Here is a 15,970-nt window from a genome sequence, read left to right as displayed (position 1 = left end):
GTCTCATGATACCACACATCTGTGGCCGAGTGTGTGTGGAAACCTTCAGGTGAACGTGTGTGTGTGTGTGTGTTTGTATTTGTGTGTGCGTCTAGTATATCTAGTGTAGTATATCTAGTTTGTATATGTGATAATTGGTGCATGTAGTGTGTATATATGATATATTATATGTGCTTCTATAATGCTAAACTCTTAGGCAGTGTCACGCTTTTGTAACCTGCGTTCTGTACATACCTTGCAGAGTCCCCACACTGGACTAAAACTCACAATGTTCAGCATGGGAGGCGGGCCTGCTAGCAAGGACGTTAAAACCCATGTGTGCTAGCCCCTGTCACCAACACGCCTCTTAAGGTGTCGGGGGGGGGGGGTTCACTCACTGCACAGCACTGTGCTCCTGCCTACTGTTACACTTTATTGATGGCCCGTCCTAAAGAGTTTCTAAGACATTACTGCAGGACAGACTGTGATAATGGACAGCAGATTCACAGGGAGTGTCACGGCTGTGATCCTGCCTCAATTTTCATACACTTCCCAAAGCTATTAGTAGTCCTAGAGTGCGTGTGTGTGTGTGTGTGTGTGTGTGTGTGTGAGAGAGTTTGAGAGAATGTGTGTGTGTGATCTGGAGAGAAAGAAAGAGTGTGTGTTTGTGTGTGTGTCAGAGAGAAAAATAGTGTGTGTGTGTGTGTGTGTGTGTGAGAGAGTTAGAGAGAATGTGTGTGTGTGTGTGTGTGATCTGGAGAGAGAGAAGGAGTGTGTGTGTGTGTGTGTGTGTGTGTGTGTGTGTGAGAGAGTTAGAGAGAATGTGTGTGTGTGTGTGTGTGTGATCTGGAGAGAGAGAAAGAGTGTGTGTGTGTGTGTGTGTCAGAGAGAGAAATAGTGTGTGTGTGTGTGTGTGAGAGAGTTAGAGAGAATGTGTGTGTGTGTGTTTGTGTGATCTGGAGAGAAAGAAAGAGTGTGTGTTTGTGCGTGTGTATATGTGCGTGTGTGAGAGAGAGAGAGTTAGAGAGAATGTGTGTGTGTGTGTGTGTGTGTGTGATCTTGAGAGAGAGAAAGAGTGTGTTTGTGTGTGTGTCAGAGAGAGAAATAGTGTGTGTGTGTGTGTGTGTGTGTGTTCCTCAGTCACCTTCGGGAGTCAGTAATAATTAGAGACAGCAGGCAGTGGAGTGACCAGAGAAAAACGCACACCCCCACCCCCCCACATCCAGAGCACGGACATGTCCTTGAGACATCTTCATCAAGGCTGTCACCACACACGTTCTCACGCGCACACACACACACACACACACCTAAGCACACACACTATCATCCTTTACCTTTACATTCACCAATGTACTGAGACACCTACCTATAAACACACACACACACATACACACACTTTTACAATGTACATTTACACCCCCCTCCACCTCACCACACAAAGACACGCAAATCAAACTCTCCCCATGTCTTTCACCTCCTTACCCTGACACACACACACACACACACACACACACACACACACACAGAAACACACACACAGGCCTTCATCTGGACAATCTGTGCTGGAATCAGCACGGCGGGAGAAATCGACCTCTCTCCCCCCCTGTGCTGCGTTCCCCTTCTCCTGTCCTCCTCTTCTCCTCTCTCCCTCTTCTATCTCTCCTCTCTCTGTATCACACTCCTCTGAGGACGCCCTCCGTCTGCCACCAGGGTCAGACCGCCAGGGAGAAAAGACGAGAAGAAAAAAGTGGAGACGGAGGCATGGAAGGGAACGAAGGGGAAAAGTGTGTGTGTGTGTGTGTCTGTGTGTGTGCGCGGCAGACACAGTGAGGGTGGGGGGACAAAGAGGTGTTCACTGGAACTTAAAGGGAGCCAGATAATTCGCCGTGCCGTTTAAGGTTCCTCCGCCCATTTGCATTTCAAAAAGTGGAGTTGGGGGGGGGGGGTGCTGCATGCCCCATGGCGTGTCACCTAACGTCGACAGGCGGCCAAGGCCCCCATGAAAATGAATAGCACAGGTCTAATGTGATTGATAAAGTGGCTCATCGACAGCAATGCTGCCCTCACTGCTCACTGCCAGATTGCTACATCTCCTCAGTGGGAACCAAACTTTAATCTCTCTCTCTCTCTCTCTATCTGTCTTTCTCTCTCTCTCTCTCTCTCTCTCCCTCTATCTCGTTCACTTTTTTTCTTCCTGTTCCTCTAGCTGTATAAAAAAAAAACCCTTTCTCCATTAAAGAGTTTCTGCTGAATCTTTCAGTTTATGGATGGGTACTTATGTCTGCTACATTATTTCTCCAGTTTCATTCCCCCACTGTCTGTCCTTTAAAACACGCTCAGGCCCTGTATGGTGTTTACTGCAATGGAGGGAGAGAGAGAGAGAGAGAGAGAGAGGAAGAGGGAGAGACAGACAGGGAGAGGGAGAGAGGTAAAGAGAGGGAGAAAGACAGTGAGAGAGAGAGAGAGTGAAACAGACAGGGAGACAGAGAGAGTTAAAGAGAGTGAGAAAGACAGAGAGAGAGAGAGAAAGACAGACAGGGACAGGGGTAAAGAGAGTGAGAAAGACAGCGAGAGGGAGAGAGGTAAAGAGAGTGAGAAAGATACAGAGAGAGAGAAACAGACAGGGAGATGGTGAGAGGTAAAGAGAGTGAGAAAGACAGAGAGCGAGAGACAGACAGAGAGAGGGAGGTAAAGAGAGTGAGAAAGACAGAGAGAGAAAGTCAGAGATTCAAGAGAGAGGGAGAGAACAGGAGTTTGAGAGAGAAAGAGAGAGAACTCAGTGAGATGTGTGAGGGATGGAATAAACAGCAGGAGAGAGAGAGAGAGAGAGAGGCAGGGGAGCAGGCAGGTGAAGGTGTGATGAAGAAGAGGAGGAGGAGGAGGAGGAGAGGTGCAGACAGAGATGAGTTTGTTTTTTTTAGGTGAGAGTGAAAGGTGTGGAGCGTGTGTCAGAATAAGTACGTGTAAATAAGTCCAGGACAGAAAATGTGTGATAGAGACTCTCCCAGCAAAGAAGTGTACAGCTACACTTCAAACAAGTATGAGAGAGAGAGAGAGAGGGAGAGGGAGAGAGAGAGAGGGAGAGAGAGAGAGAGGGAGAGGGAGAGAGAGAGAGTGAGGGAGAGAGGGAGAGAGAGAGGGAGAGAGAGGATTCTTTAAAAAAGGTGAGATGGAGAATTGTTGCTCTGCCAACTGTTAATAATTAAAGACACAAAAACAAGAAAAAAATGGACAGAAAGAAAGAATAAATGAAAGGCTTAAAGGGGATAAAAAGGAGTAGACAGAGACAGAAAGTGCACAGGGTAATCTGTGAGTGTGTAGAGAGGGATGGCTGCACAGAGGGACAGGGGAGGAGTGTGAGAGCGAGGGAAAAAGAGAGAGAGAGGTAAAGAGAGAGGTCTTGTGAGTTAGGTGAAGGTATATATATACTGACTACGGCAGAGAAAGGGAGGGAGAAAGAGAGAGAGAGAGAGAGAGAAATAATCGACAGAGAGGCTGAAACAGAGAGAGAGAGATATAGAGAGAGACAGTGTGGAGAGGCAGACAGGCATGAGACGGCAGAGCTGACAGAGAGACAGTTTGTCGGGGAGAAGGTGTCAGTGATAACACGGGCAGGACGGCGGAAGGGATGGAGAGATAGATGGATGAGGAGAAGAGAGAGGAAGAAACGGCAGAAGGTACAGGTAAGTACAGGTAAAGCCTCCGACACACAGATATGGACATTGTGATCCAGAAAACAAAGAAAAGTCACAGAGCATTTTGTCTGGTCTACACTTAAAACTCAGAGAGAGAGAGACACACAGAGAGACAGAGAGAAAGAGTAAGTGAAACAGGTAGACAGACAGAGAGAGAGAAAGAGAGACAGACAGATATACAGAGAGAAAAAGAGAGAGAGAGAGAGAAGCCAAAAAAACCCCTCTGTCCTTATATAACTTCACTTCATGTCCTCACTTCCGCATGATGTCACGTCTCAATCTGGATAAGAGCGAGCCCCCCCCCTTACCCCCGCCCCCAAAACCCATATTCATTTCCAGAAACAGTTAATAAGGAAGTATTATCCCCCACCTACTCAGTCTGCTCCCACACATGAAAGCCAAAATGGAAGCAACACTAACAGACGCTACAGACGCTGAAGGCTCCTGCTCCTTCTTCTCCTCCCTCTCTTCTTTCATTTTCCCTCCTTTTTCTTTTCTTTCTTTTTAACCTCCCTCACTCATTCACTCATACACACTGCTGCTTTATCTCAGTGTATTGAAAGCTTTGAGATAAAGAGAGAGAGAGAGAGAGAGGGAGGAAAAAAGAACAATAAAAAGAAAAAAAAAGTAGGATGAGCGACGTTTGAATCAATTACATCCTAAAGAATTTTTCATTTGCATTTTGTATCTGCTTGGGGGAGAAGAAAGGAGAGAAAAACTGAATAAATGCCAGGCGGCTTTTATGTTTGGTTATTTTTTTGGGGAGGGGGGGTGGTTGTTGTTTTTTTTTTTTTTTGTATGTGCGATAATTGTGCAGGAAATATCAAATTTGCATAAAGTGATTATTGTTGATTGTTTATCTGGCCGTCAGGACAACTCAATATTGTAAAGCTGACAGGTTGTCAAGTACTTAAAACTCATTTATTTGGTAAAATTTGCATGTAATTTGGTCCTAATGAGGGGGTTTGCGGTGGACGTGGATTGAAGCCCAGACCTGCAGTAGGATGTAAAGGAGCCTCTCTTTCCCTCTCTCTCTCTCTTTCCCTCTCTCTCTCTCTTTTTTCTCTCTTTCTGTCTCTGTCAGATGAGAGTATTCTTCTGAAGAAAACAATGCGAACCAGACACGCGCACAGATGTTGAGCTGTGTCATTCATATTCACATCAGCACACCTCTGGAAACTTTGTCCGCTGAGTTTTCGCAATAGGAATTTAGAAACACAGACAACCATCTTTGCCCCCCCCCCCCCATACACCGATTAATTAATTCCATTTTATTAACAAACTCTCAGTTGTTGACACCTCACGCACATGTAGACATGATGAAGATGAAGAGAGTGATCCCAAAAGAACACTGTCCCCCCTTTTCTCCTATATATATATATAAACTCTATTAATTATTATTTAATGCCAGTGTCTTTTATTATATGTTTCACACGCTAATCTTTTATTTGCTAATTCACTTCAAAATCCGTTATGCAAATGAGTAAACATGGCTTCTGGGCAAATACACCTGGACAAAAACTTTTAGATATAATACAAGCTGTTTATTTATTTGGTTTTTTTTTTCACTTCACATTTTAGTTTGGATGTGAGCTCCACGTAAGCTTGTTCTTGGTTTTGTTTTGTTTTTTTGTTTGCTTCCTCCCCCCCCTCCCCCCACACCCCCATCCCCCCACACCCGGTCGCTCTAGATAGTATCACTAAAACAAACTTCAGAGAGAATATTTTCTTCAAAAGTTTTGTCTTCTAGCTTGCTTGGAAGTTTTCATCTTTTCTTTTTTTTTTTCTTTTTCTTTCTTTTTTTTTTTTTTTTATTTATCCATAAGGCAACGCAAGTATTCGGTGTCAAGTAATGAAACATTTAGTTGACATCTTCAAACATTAAGTACCTCAGTCCCAAAAAGCAGGCTCACCTTTACTCTGCACCTCGGAAAAAGAGAAAGAAACCCGGACGCACCTCTGAGACAAAACCCCTCAGAACCAGGACCGACTCCGTCAACGGTCCAAGAGGCTTGAGTTCTTCCTCGACCGTTTTCCTTTTTTCTCCACCCTGCTAAAATCACCAGTCCTGCTTCAGTTGATCAAGAATCCGTAAGAAGCACGTTCTTTAAAAACCCCCGTCGGGAAAGATTACATACTGAATACTATCAAAGTACAGCTGACTTCATTCTCCTGACCAGTGTTTACACCAAGTCCAAGTCCTCTGATATGAAAAGGAAAATGTTCTCTAAACCCAGCAGTCACAGTTTACCAAGTGAAGGGCTAAACCTAAAACACGCTATCTGGTCTCCAGGACTAGAGACTGCAAAACTAGAAATGAAAAATCACGGCTTGACCTGGACAGATGTTTAATGAAGTTACATTTAAGGGATATTTTTTTTAGTCTGAAAATCAAATCAGGAATCGACAAAACAATGGAAGGTAACCAACAGTTCTCTTGAACTCAAGCTTAAGACCCTCATGAGACTGGAGACAAACGGCTCAAATTCAGGTTCATGTCTGGCGTCAAATGATTCCCCCAGTATCACCATCATCACCAGTATCACTCTCTTATCCAGCCAGTAAAGAAACATGATCCATATCGCCCTAACTGTCAAAGTTCTGAAGACAGACAATCAAAGAGTTATAGCAAGGATAGTCACTCAACAGAGCTACTAGCAGAAAAAAAAAATCTGAATTTTTTTTTTTTTTAAGCGGACACCCTTCACTCTTTTCCACTTCCCCTGCTTAACGCCACTACAGTGGACCACTGCGTCAATCCTGAGAGCTTTAAAAGTTGGTCGAGGGTAGAAAACGACCACTGTCCTCGCTAAAGTATCGCCCTAATGCGGATGAGCACTGGCATTCTGCGCTGAGGTTGAGAGAGGGAGAGATAGAGTGAAGTGAGGTGTTTTTTTTCTGAGTGGTTAAGAGACTCTCTATCTCGCTCTCTCTCCCTCTTTCTCTCTCTCTCTCTCTCTCTGTCTCTCTCATTCCCTCTTTCTCTCTCTCTGTCCCTCTTTCCCTCTCTCTTTCTGTGACAATTCACAGTACAAACTAAGCTAACATTTCCACTCACCCTTTGTACAGTTCCACACTTTTTTCTGCTCTGTACTCAAACAAACGCCACCCCTCTCGTGACATAATTTTATTTATTTATTTATTTTATTTTATTTTTGAAGGGGTAGCATTAGATTACATGTGCATGCATATCACTAATGTATTCTGAGAGGGTTGTTATTTAGTTGTGATGTCATAAACAGCAGGTCTGGAGGTGAGGTGTTGGTAAACATGCTATGCAGATTGGCGGTTCAGTGTGTTGTTGGTGGCATTTCTGCTGTCTGTCTGTCTGTCTGTCTGTCTTCTGATGTAGCTACATGAGCTCTCTGTCCCTCGTTCTTAGACGCTGAACTGAAAAATCCTTCTATTCTTACGAAAGCTGCCATATGACCGTGTTTATTTTATGACAGTGTGATAGTGTGTTTCTCAACAATGACGTCCAGTGGCATAACAGGTCAACCTCAGGGCCCTTGTGTAAATCGTTTGGATCTGGCTAACACGAACCAACATAACGTTAACCCAACAAGACCTGACATGCTAGCGCCATATCCTCATCCTAGAGTCAATGTCGTTATTTAACGGCGGAAAACATACAAGACTCGCTGTACAGTATGCGCAATGTAGGTGAATGAGTGTGACATGTATTCATGATATCAGGAGAGGTTTCAGTTTCAGTTTGTATTACATGAAGTTTGTATTAACAATGCACGCTCACACTCACTGCAACCTCATCAGTGACCAGGCCAGACCTTAGATTAGACTACAGTTCTCTATCACTGTCAGCGCTTCTAGCAGTTTTGGTATTCGCTTCAACAGCTAAGCATCAGGTGCAAGGACCCATACTGTGGATAAAAAAAGACCAAATACATAATGTATAAGTTACCAAGTAATGACGTTTTAAAAAAACAAAACAAAACACAATTAACTGAATTTTAGAGGTTTATTAAGTGGCTAATCATTATTTTAGGTGAATGACTTAACCAGACATTAATGATTTGGAACACGACCATAATGGGAGTAGCATCATATTCAAATGTAGGCTAAGTGTAGCATAGGAACGCTACTGGCCAGTCATTAATCGATCATGAATTATCCACTGACTGATTGATTGACGTTGATTGACCTGTATGCTAGTGCAAACCCTCCATAACCAGATGCTAACGCCCCCAATGATAACACTAGCTCTGGCTGTGCTAGATGGAGCAAAATTAAGGCTAATGCTAATCTCCCCCCCCCCCCCCCCCCCCCTTTCTCTGTCTGCCTGTCTGCCTGCCTGTCTGTCTGCCTGTCTGGATGGAGGCCTTATTTGCAGCGGTAGCAGAAGTGTTCTTGCAGACAGAGAGCGGCAGTAATGCTTTTGCTTTTGCTGCTAATCTTGTCATATATGAGAAGGTGCGAGGTCCCTCTGAGGATAGTTTCAATGCTTGTGATATCCTCATTTAAACATCAAAGATATCATCGTTATCTTCCCGCCGCCTAGTCCCCCCCCCATCCCTTGCTTTTCCAGCCAAATTACGACGTCTACGCCGCCGAGCGTAATGCGGAGAGACTTGGCGGTTACGGGGGGGTCTTTCCGGGCCTCGTGTTTGTGCATTTGAGGAAGGACATGAAGAAGAAGAAGAAGAAGAAGAGGTAAAAACAGCAGAAGAAAACATCATTAGTTGCATCTGATGAATCAGAGGGGGGAAAAAAAAGATACAACTTCATCCTTTGCTTTGCTTTGCTTAAGTAATACTCCTCATTTGGAACTGGCAACGTACCACGAACTGAGGAGATGTTTGAGAAGCATCAAGTAGCAGCTCCTCTGATAGCTTCACAGCTGGGGATCCTGAGAGACTCTACGGCGTAGCGGTTACCAGGAGACGGTTTGGAGTAAGGTTAATGTTTGCCCTACTTAAAGAGGAATCGAGATTCTGGGTTTTACGTGTTTGACCGCTGAAAAAAGGGCCTACCACTTTCAAGTTTGTGCTGAAAATGAAATATACTTGTCAGCTGATCAACACTCTCTCTGAAAACACTATATATGTTTAATAATGGGTATAATTCTCCTATAAACGTCATCTGTAATACTTTATAGAGGAAAAAAAAAACCTGAATAACACATTGTAAATGTTTGTCCCTTCACACGCATTTGAACAGTGCTGAGTGGTAGATTCCTGACTGCCACATATGAGAGAATTTTCGAAAGATGCTTTCAAGAAACTGGACATTTGAAGGTTGCAAAGTAATACAAAGTACTGCCAACAGAGGGAGAAAAAAAAGAGGGGTAAGTTTTTTGTTGTTTTGGAAGAAAAAAAGGACCCAGGTTAGGGTTGATGTATGATTTATTCATTGTTGTTTTTCTCTGAGTTTCTCTCTCTCTCTCTCTCTCTCTTTTTTTTTTCCCCCCTCCACTAAAGGACAGGGTACTTTGAACTGGAGTACAAAGCGATGTATATTTGGGTCACACGTTTTATTCTGCGCCTTTTCCAGAAGAATTGTGTGTGTGTGTGTGTGAATGAGTTGACTGATTTCTTTAGAGAGCTTTTGCTTGGTGAGTGGGTCGCCTCGCATCTCTCTCCTCCACATTCGTCCTTGAAGTGCAGAGCAGCGGGGTGTCCCTACATATGTGCATGTATGTGTGTGTGTGTGTGTGTTTGTATGTGTGTGTGCGTAGGATATCTCAGCAGAGGAATCCAGGAGCTAAATAATGAACGACTCCTTAGCAAAATAAAACACACAAGAGGGAGATCAGCGCCTGCACCCCAGCCATGTCATTACCACGGAAACGGAGCAGAATGGCCTTAATCCTAAACTTAAAGAGTCAAACGCGTCAAGCATCGCACCGGTTGCCAATCCTCTGTTTTCGACGTCTCCCGGTTTTTCGATTGTTTCAGTCGGCCTGGTATTCAACACTCCGGAGACTACATAAATACTGCACTTTCATAACGCTGTGCATCGAGAACCTCGTTCACCGCATTCTTGGGGGGGATCGTGTGAAATATTTCAGCTGAAGAGATGGCTGTTTCGTGGCTAAATCCATCAGATGTTTGTCTTGCTCCAGCTGCTGTGTATTTGGCCAGTTTCACGGACAAGGGCTCAGTTCAGCCCCATTTTATACTGCTTTACATAATTGAAAAACTGATTTTAGAGCAGTTCAAATGGAGATTTGTCATCCTTAACATAGAGTTTAGGTTCAGTCCACGATCGGAAAATCAGGTTGGTGTCCTACAGGTCTGGATTTGTCAGTTAGCCCGACAACTTGAGCCAAAAGTCAAACCTATCCAATAGCAGAACATCATAGAATCGTCCACATCGGACAGTCTTGACTTTAGATTGAAGTTAACAGGGAAATCCTGCATCATGCAATGCTCTCCCAAACTCTCAACATACTGTGAACTAGGGAAGTGCATCTCTACATTGGCTGAGGCCAATGTGATACACATCTTGATGCATTGCCAATGATCCAATACATTAAATATACACATGAAGCCGCGATATGATATGATTCACCCCTCTTGCGATACAGTGCGATTTGACACGATTTGATACAACACGATACAATGCGACGCAAAAGAATATGATGCTACGCAATTCAGTATGGTACAGATAGTTTGATTTTATTTCCAATTTCGTTTCCGCCTCCAACTTGGCCAAGTTGGAGTTGGCCAAGAGACTTGAGGAGGATTGGCCACTGACAGCAGTGGAGATGAGAGAACGCGCGCTGGAGAAGCAGTCTAGAGAGGAGGACTCACTCTAAATATAAAATTACTGGTCACAAATTATTGGTCACATCTCTAAATATTGAAGGCATAGGGCGTCTACTAATAAATATATATGAACAAATCGTATTTTACCGATGCAAAGCTGTTGGAGATGACGCACCCCGGGGTTCATCCCAAATTATGCATGCTTTTGGCATCAGCATCGAGAACTTTTATGCTGGTGCACCGATGCAAACTGGTGAATCCTACCATCCCTATTGTGAACAGTGCTGCTTCCATAAAGATAAACATAAACATAAAATTTGTGGATGTAATTCACATTGAAACTGCTGTTCTTGTATGAATATAATGTGTTTTCAGGTTAAACCATATTTTCTGGGGACACAGTGACATAGCCTATACAACACACAGCCTCTGTCATGGTGACATGAATGACACTGATATGTGCTTGGATGGAAACACCATCATCAAATTGTTATAACGGCTGACAGACTGTGTCAGTGATGTGAAAAAAAACTAAAACAAAACAAAACAACAACAATAACAACAACAACAACAAAACAAAAATAGACATCCAATCCATTCAAGAATCCTGTTTATGAGCAGCCAGATACACTATAGATACATTTAGAATGTATTGAGATACACTATGGACACATCTAGAACGTTGTATGATACACTGTAGACTAATCTAGAATGTCATGAGATACATTGTAGACACATCTAAAGTGTTTTGAGATAAACTATAGACGCATCTGGAACATTGTGAGATACACTGTAGACACATCTGGAACATTGTGAGATACGCTGTAGACACATCTGGAATGTTGTGAGATACTCTGCAGACATGTATAGAATGTAGTGAGATACTCTGCAGACATGTGTAGAATGTAGTGAGATACTCTGTGGACATTTCTCAAGTGTTTTGAAATGCATTGTAGATACATCAAAAATGTATTGAGTGGTCTTCTCGAGAGATTATTGAGCTTGACATATGTAGTAATGATCATCATTTGATCACCGTCCACATATCCACAAGGATGTACAACCAGAAGCCAGAAGAACAAACTTGTGCAGAGTTATATCGTGTCCTAGACTTTGATCTTTAAAAACTTCAAATTAAACTTAAAGTTTGGTTGCAGAATGTTCTTTGTTTGTGTGTGTGTGTGTGTGTGTGCGCGATGGAATTTCAAGAAACCCCTGGTTTAATACAAAATGAAACTGGGAGAAAAATGAATGCAAACTTATGTGATTTTCATCAGTAATCAAAACGGTGAGGCTCCAGGTCTCCCCGCCATTGGCCGAAAAGATGGGGGCATTATTCAGACATGTGGTTATGATAATCAAATACAGGACTACAAGAGAAAACAAATAAACACACGCAACGCAAACACAGGGCCAGATATGGTGCCGTAGGGCTCTCCTCTTACTCTGGAGGCACACACCAAAAAAAAAAAAAAAGAGAAAGAGAAAGAGGCACAAAAGAGAGAAAGAATGAAAAAGAGAGAGAGAGAGAGAGAAAGAAAAGGCTGATCTTATCAGATGGAACGAGAAGAGAGACAGAAAAGAGATAAGGGGGTTGAACCACTCGGTGGAAGAAAGTCGGGAAAAGAAACCCTGCGGAATTTTTCCAGAACGTTCTCTAAAAGCAGCAAAGCATCCTGTTTCTCATAAACAAAAGGACAAGACTTTTTTTTTTTTTTTTCAGAAATGTTTTTTTGGGGGTTTTTTTTTTTTGGTCACAGAGTATGGAACAACTTAACTTTACTGATGGTCGTGTGTGAGTACACACTCAATGTCAGCGAAGTCCTGAAACAGGGTTAGGTTGCACAGGTCTGTGACACCCCCCCGTAGAACCACGGAGTGCCGAAACGTAAAAAGCACTTTGGATATGGCCTTTAACATCGTATGCTAAATACCTGACATTTCATTTTGGTCTCCAGCTGTGGACATTTGCTACATGATCCAGAGAGCGTTTCAAGGTCACAATCCCTAGGCTTTCATGAATTTGTTTATGACATCATAACTTCAGACTTTTTCCAACAAGTATACCTGCATGGATACATCCTGCCTCGTCCGTCACGGGGTAGTCCTCTGATGTTACCAAAACCTTTATTCTTGAACTCTCTCAGTCTAGACCAGAGGCACCTGCAAATGACTCTTAACGTTGGCTTGGCACAGGTGCTGAGAATCATCTTGAATAGCTGCGTGTGTATTTAAAATGGTGCTTACATTCATTTTCGACTGCGTTGTAAATGATTAATAAGAAATAAAACACATCAGCAAATGAAGGTTGCAACAAACGCATCTTACAAGCATAGAAGACTTGTAATGTTAGGACTCTCGGCTTTGCATTTAGTTATTTACATACATCCAAATATGAGAACGAAAAGGTCACCTCAGTCCAGCAGTAAGACATAAGAACAGCCCTGCTCAGCGGTACCAGACAGTGCAATATATCAGTGATGTCTTCTGATCCCTTTAATCGCAGCAAAGAGCCGAAAACAAACCGAGTCATGAAGCAGCCTGGTGCCTTTTTTTGGGGGGGAGGGGGGGGGCAGTGTCTGGTGCATTGTGTAGCGAAAGAAGAGGAGTCAGTCTTTTTTTTTTTCGGGATGTGCGGATTCAGGACAACGACAGCGACTCTCTCCTGCAGAGAAGGGAGGATGAGGGGGGCCAGAGAAGCGGCTAACAAGGAGCAAGGCAGCGCACACGTCAGAGAGAGAGGGAGAGAGAGAGAGAGAGAGAGAGAGAGAGAGAGAGAGAGAGAGAGAGAGAGAGAAGCTTTTCACGAAAAAGGCAACACTTCCCACAGTGCAAGAGGCTCTGTAAAGGAGATAAGCACACACGCCGGTGTTGTTGTGGCTTTCTCACCAAAAAAAAAAATAAAAAAATAAAAAAATCAACAACAAAGAAGAACAAGCGAGGGAAGATTTGTGTTTCCCCCTCCGAGGACAGCGATTAACGGCGCTACATTTAGCCGCATTAAAAAATCACTAGGGGCCAACAGACCCTGACACAGAGATGGAGCTAAATGTGGCTATCTGACGTCTCTTGTTTTCAAAGCCCCCACCCCAACCCTCCCCCAACAAGATAAATAAATAAACAAATAGACAAATAAATAAATAAATGTTAGCGTGCCAGCTCACCTACTGATGTGGTAAATCTTTAAAGAAAGAAGGTTTGTGTGGCGGGTAACTGAGAGACATTTGCGTTTGTTTGTTTGTTTGTTTGTTTGCTCAGCTTAACTTTCGTTGTTGTTGTTGTTGTTATTGTGGGTTGTCTGTATCCCTCTGCCTCCGATGGTTTAGCGAGATAAGCATGTCTGGCTTATGCTTCCGCACAGCAGGTGTGTGTGTGTGAGAGAGAATGAGTGAGAAAGAGAGAGAGAGAGAGAGAGAGAGTGGATTAATGGACCAACAGGACTTAGACCCTTGCGAAAGAAGGATGGCTCACACGCAGCAGCTGAGATAATGGTGTGTGTGCATGTGTGTGTGTGTGTGTGTGTATGAGTGAGAGAAAAATTATGGAAAGAAGACTTATCAATGTAACTTCAGCACAAGTCAGACTGAAATACAAAAAAAACAAAAAACAAAAAAACACAGCAACTCGTCCATAGTTAACAACTTCTCACTCTGCCTCTTCCTCTCTCTCTCTCTCTCTCCCTCTATCCCTCTCTTTCTCTTACTCTCCCTCTTTCTCTCTCTCTCTCTCCAATGAATGACATGAATTGCAGAGGTCAGCTGTAGGAGTCTGGGGGCCTGTTACCATGACGACTGGGGCAAAAACCTCACACACTGGACTTGAGGGACTCCCCAGCCCAGACGCCGCTGAGCATGGCACCGCTACGTCCGAGGGAGTACCAGATCCGGGGCTCCGCCCGAGGCTCCGCCCTTTGTCTCTGGTCAGTGAGGGACACCCTGGCCCTTTTCCAGCACTGACCTATGAGAGAAGCTTTTTGGAAATGAGCTTTTAACTGTTTCATTATAAGCCAAGACTTCCTTAGCATGATCTAACGAACCAAAGGCCATGTTCTTAGTATGCGTATGTCTGTTCTCTTATACCTGGGTATCTGATCACTATGTTGAAACATCGTTTTCACTGTGTACCTGTCAATGGTTTATTTTATTAACACATTTAAAAACACAAGGCTTCATTACCTGAGAGAAACATACCTAGACTGTATAACAGCTAAGGAATGACGTTTTTGACCAAACTACAGGTTTGAATGCAGTGCAGGATTGGTGGACGGAGGGATAACTGCTTTGTAGATGCACGTATTCGATGATGTCATTTTTAGGACAGTAAGAAAACACACTTTTATTAGACATGTAAGAATGTGTGGATAGATGGCACATTACTGTCAGAATGGGATCCACACCACATGAATTCACTCTGTGAGCGACTGTATCTGGCCGAGGAATATTGAGAGGTGTTCCAGGAGAGTGTGAGGGTGTGTGTGTGTGTGTGTGTGGATGGATGCAGTGTGTTGGCAGACATGGGGAAACACAGTGTTAAACAGCAGGCCAACACCCCCCCCTCCCTCAACAGAGCTGCTGCTACAGATAACACGTCCAGCACCACCATCTCTGCCACTTAGTGTCATTCCACTATGTGTGTGTGTGTGTGCGTGTGCGAGATGGTTAAGGCCCTCTACGTGTGTGCGCGCGTGCGTGCGTGAGTGATGGTTATGGCCTTCAATGTGTGTGTGTTTGCGTGTGTGTGTGTATGTATAATGGTTATGGCCCTCTGTGTATGTGTGATGTGTGTTACGTACTTAATGACACTTACTAGATGAGTGTGTGTAATAGCAAAAGCATGTACTTTACCATGTAAAAGTCTACGCATGTATGTGTATAAGTGCCTGTGTGTGTGTGTGAGTGTGCATGTACTGTGTGTGTGTGCATGTGTGTGTGTGCATGTACTGTGTGTGTGTGTGTGTGTGTGTGTGTGCATGTACTGTGTGTGTGTGTGTGTGTGTGTGCAAATGCTTGTTAGCACTGACACCCTCCCGCCCTCCCGTTTTTGTTTTTTTTCTTCTTCTTCTTCTTCTTTCTCTCTTTCTCTCTTCACCTCCTCAGATGGCTTGTCCCGGTCTCACACTTCAATTGCGGCCATTTTTTTTCTTCAATCGTTCTTCAGTCCCCGCTCTCCCTCTCTCTCTCTCTCTCTCTCTCTCTCTCTCTCTCTCTCACGCTCTTATCTCACTTTTCACAACATTGCCGTGAGCCCAGGACCGAAGGAGGCCAATCTGTCCAGACGCTGCACTAACTCCGTTAGCGCGTTGCCGCCTCTCATCCCTCTGCCTGTAGATGTTGCAAGACAGGGCCCTTTTCCTGTACAACGTCCCTGGAGCAAAGCCAGTTACCGGAACTCGACGGGGCTGTCAAACCCAATTCCGAGGGAAAAAAGAGACCGCTGAAAGCTGGAGTGGCAAATGTTTGCGCTCGTGAGAAACTCAGCCCCGTTCTTCTCGGTTTTCTCCCATTTTCTCCCACAGGGAGACACACATCGAGCCGACAGACTTCTTTCATACGGGGGGGGGCGGGGGGG

The sequence above is a fragment of the Chanos chanos genome, chromosome 8 (assembly GCF_902362185.1).
Source record: "Chanos chanos chromosome 8, fChaCha1.1, whole genome shotgun sequence".
NCBI classification, from domain to species: Eukaryota; Metazoa; Chordata; class Actinopteri; order Gonorynchiformes; family Chanidae; genus Chanos; species Chanos chanos.
This window is presented reverse-complemented; position numbering follows the sequence as displayed.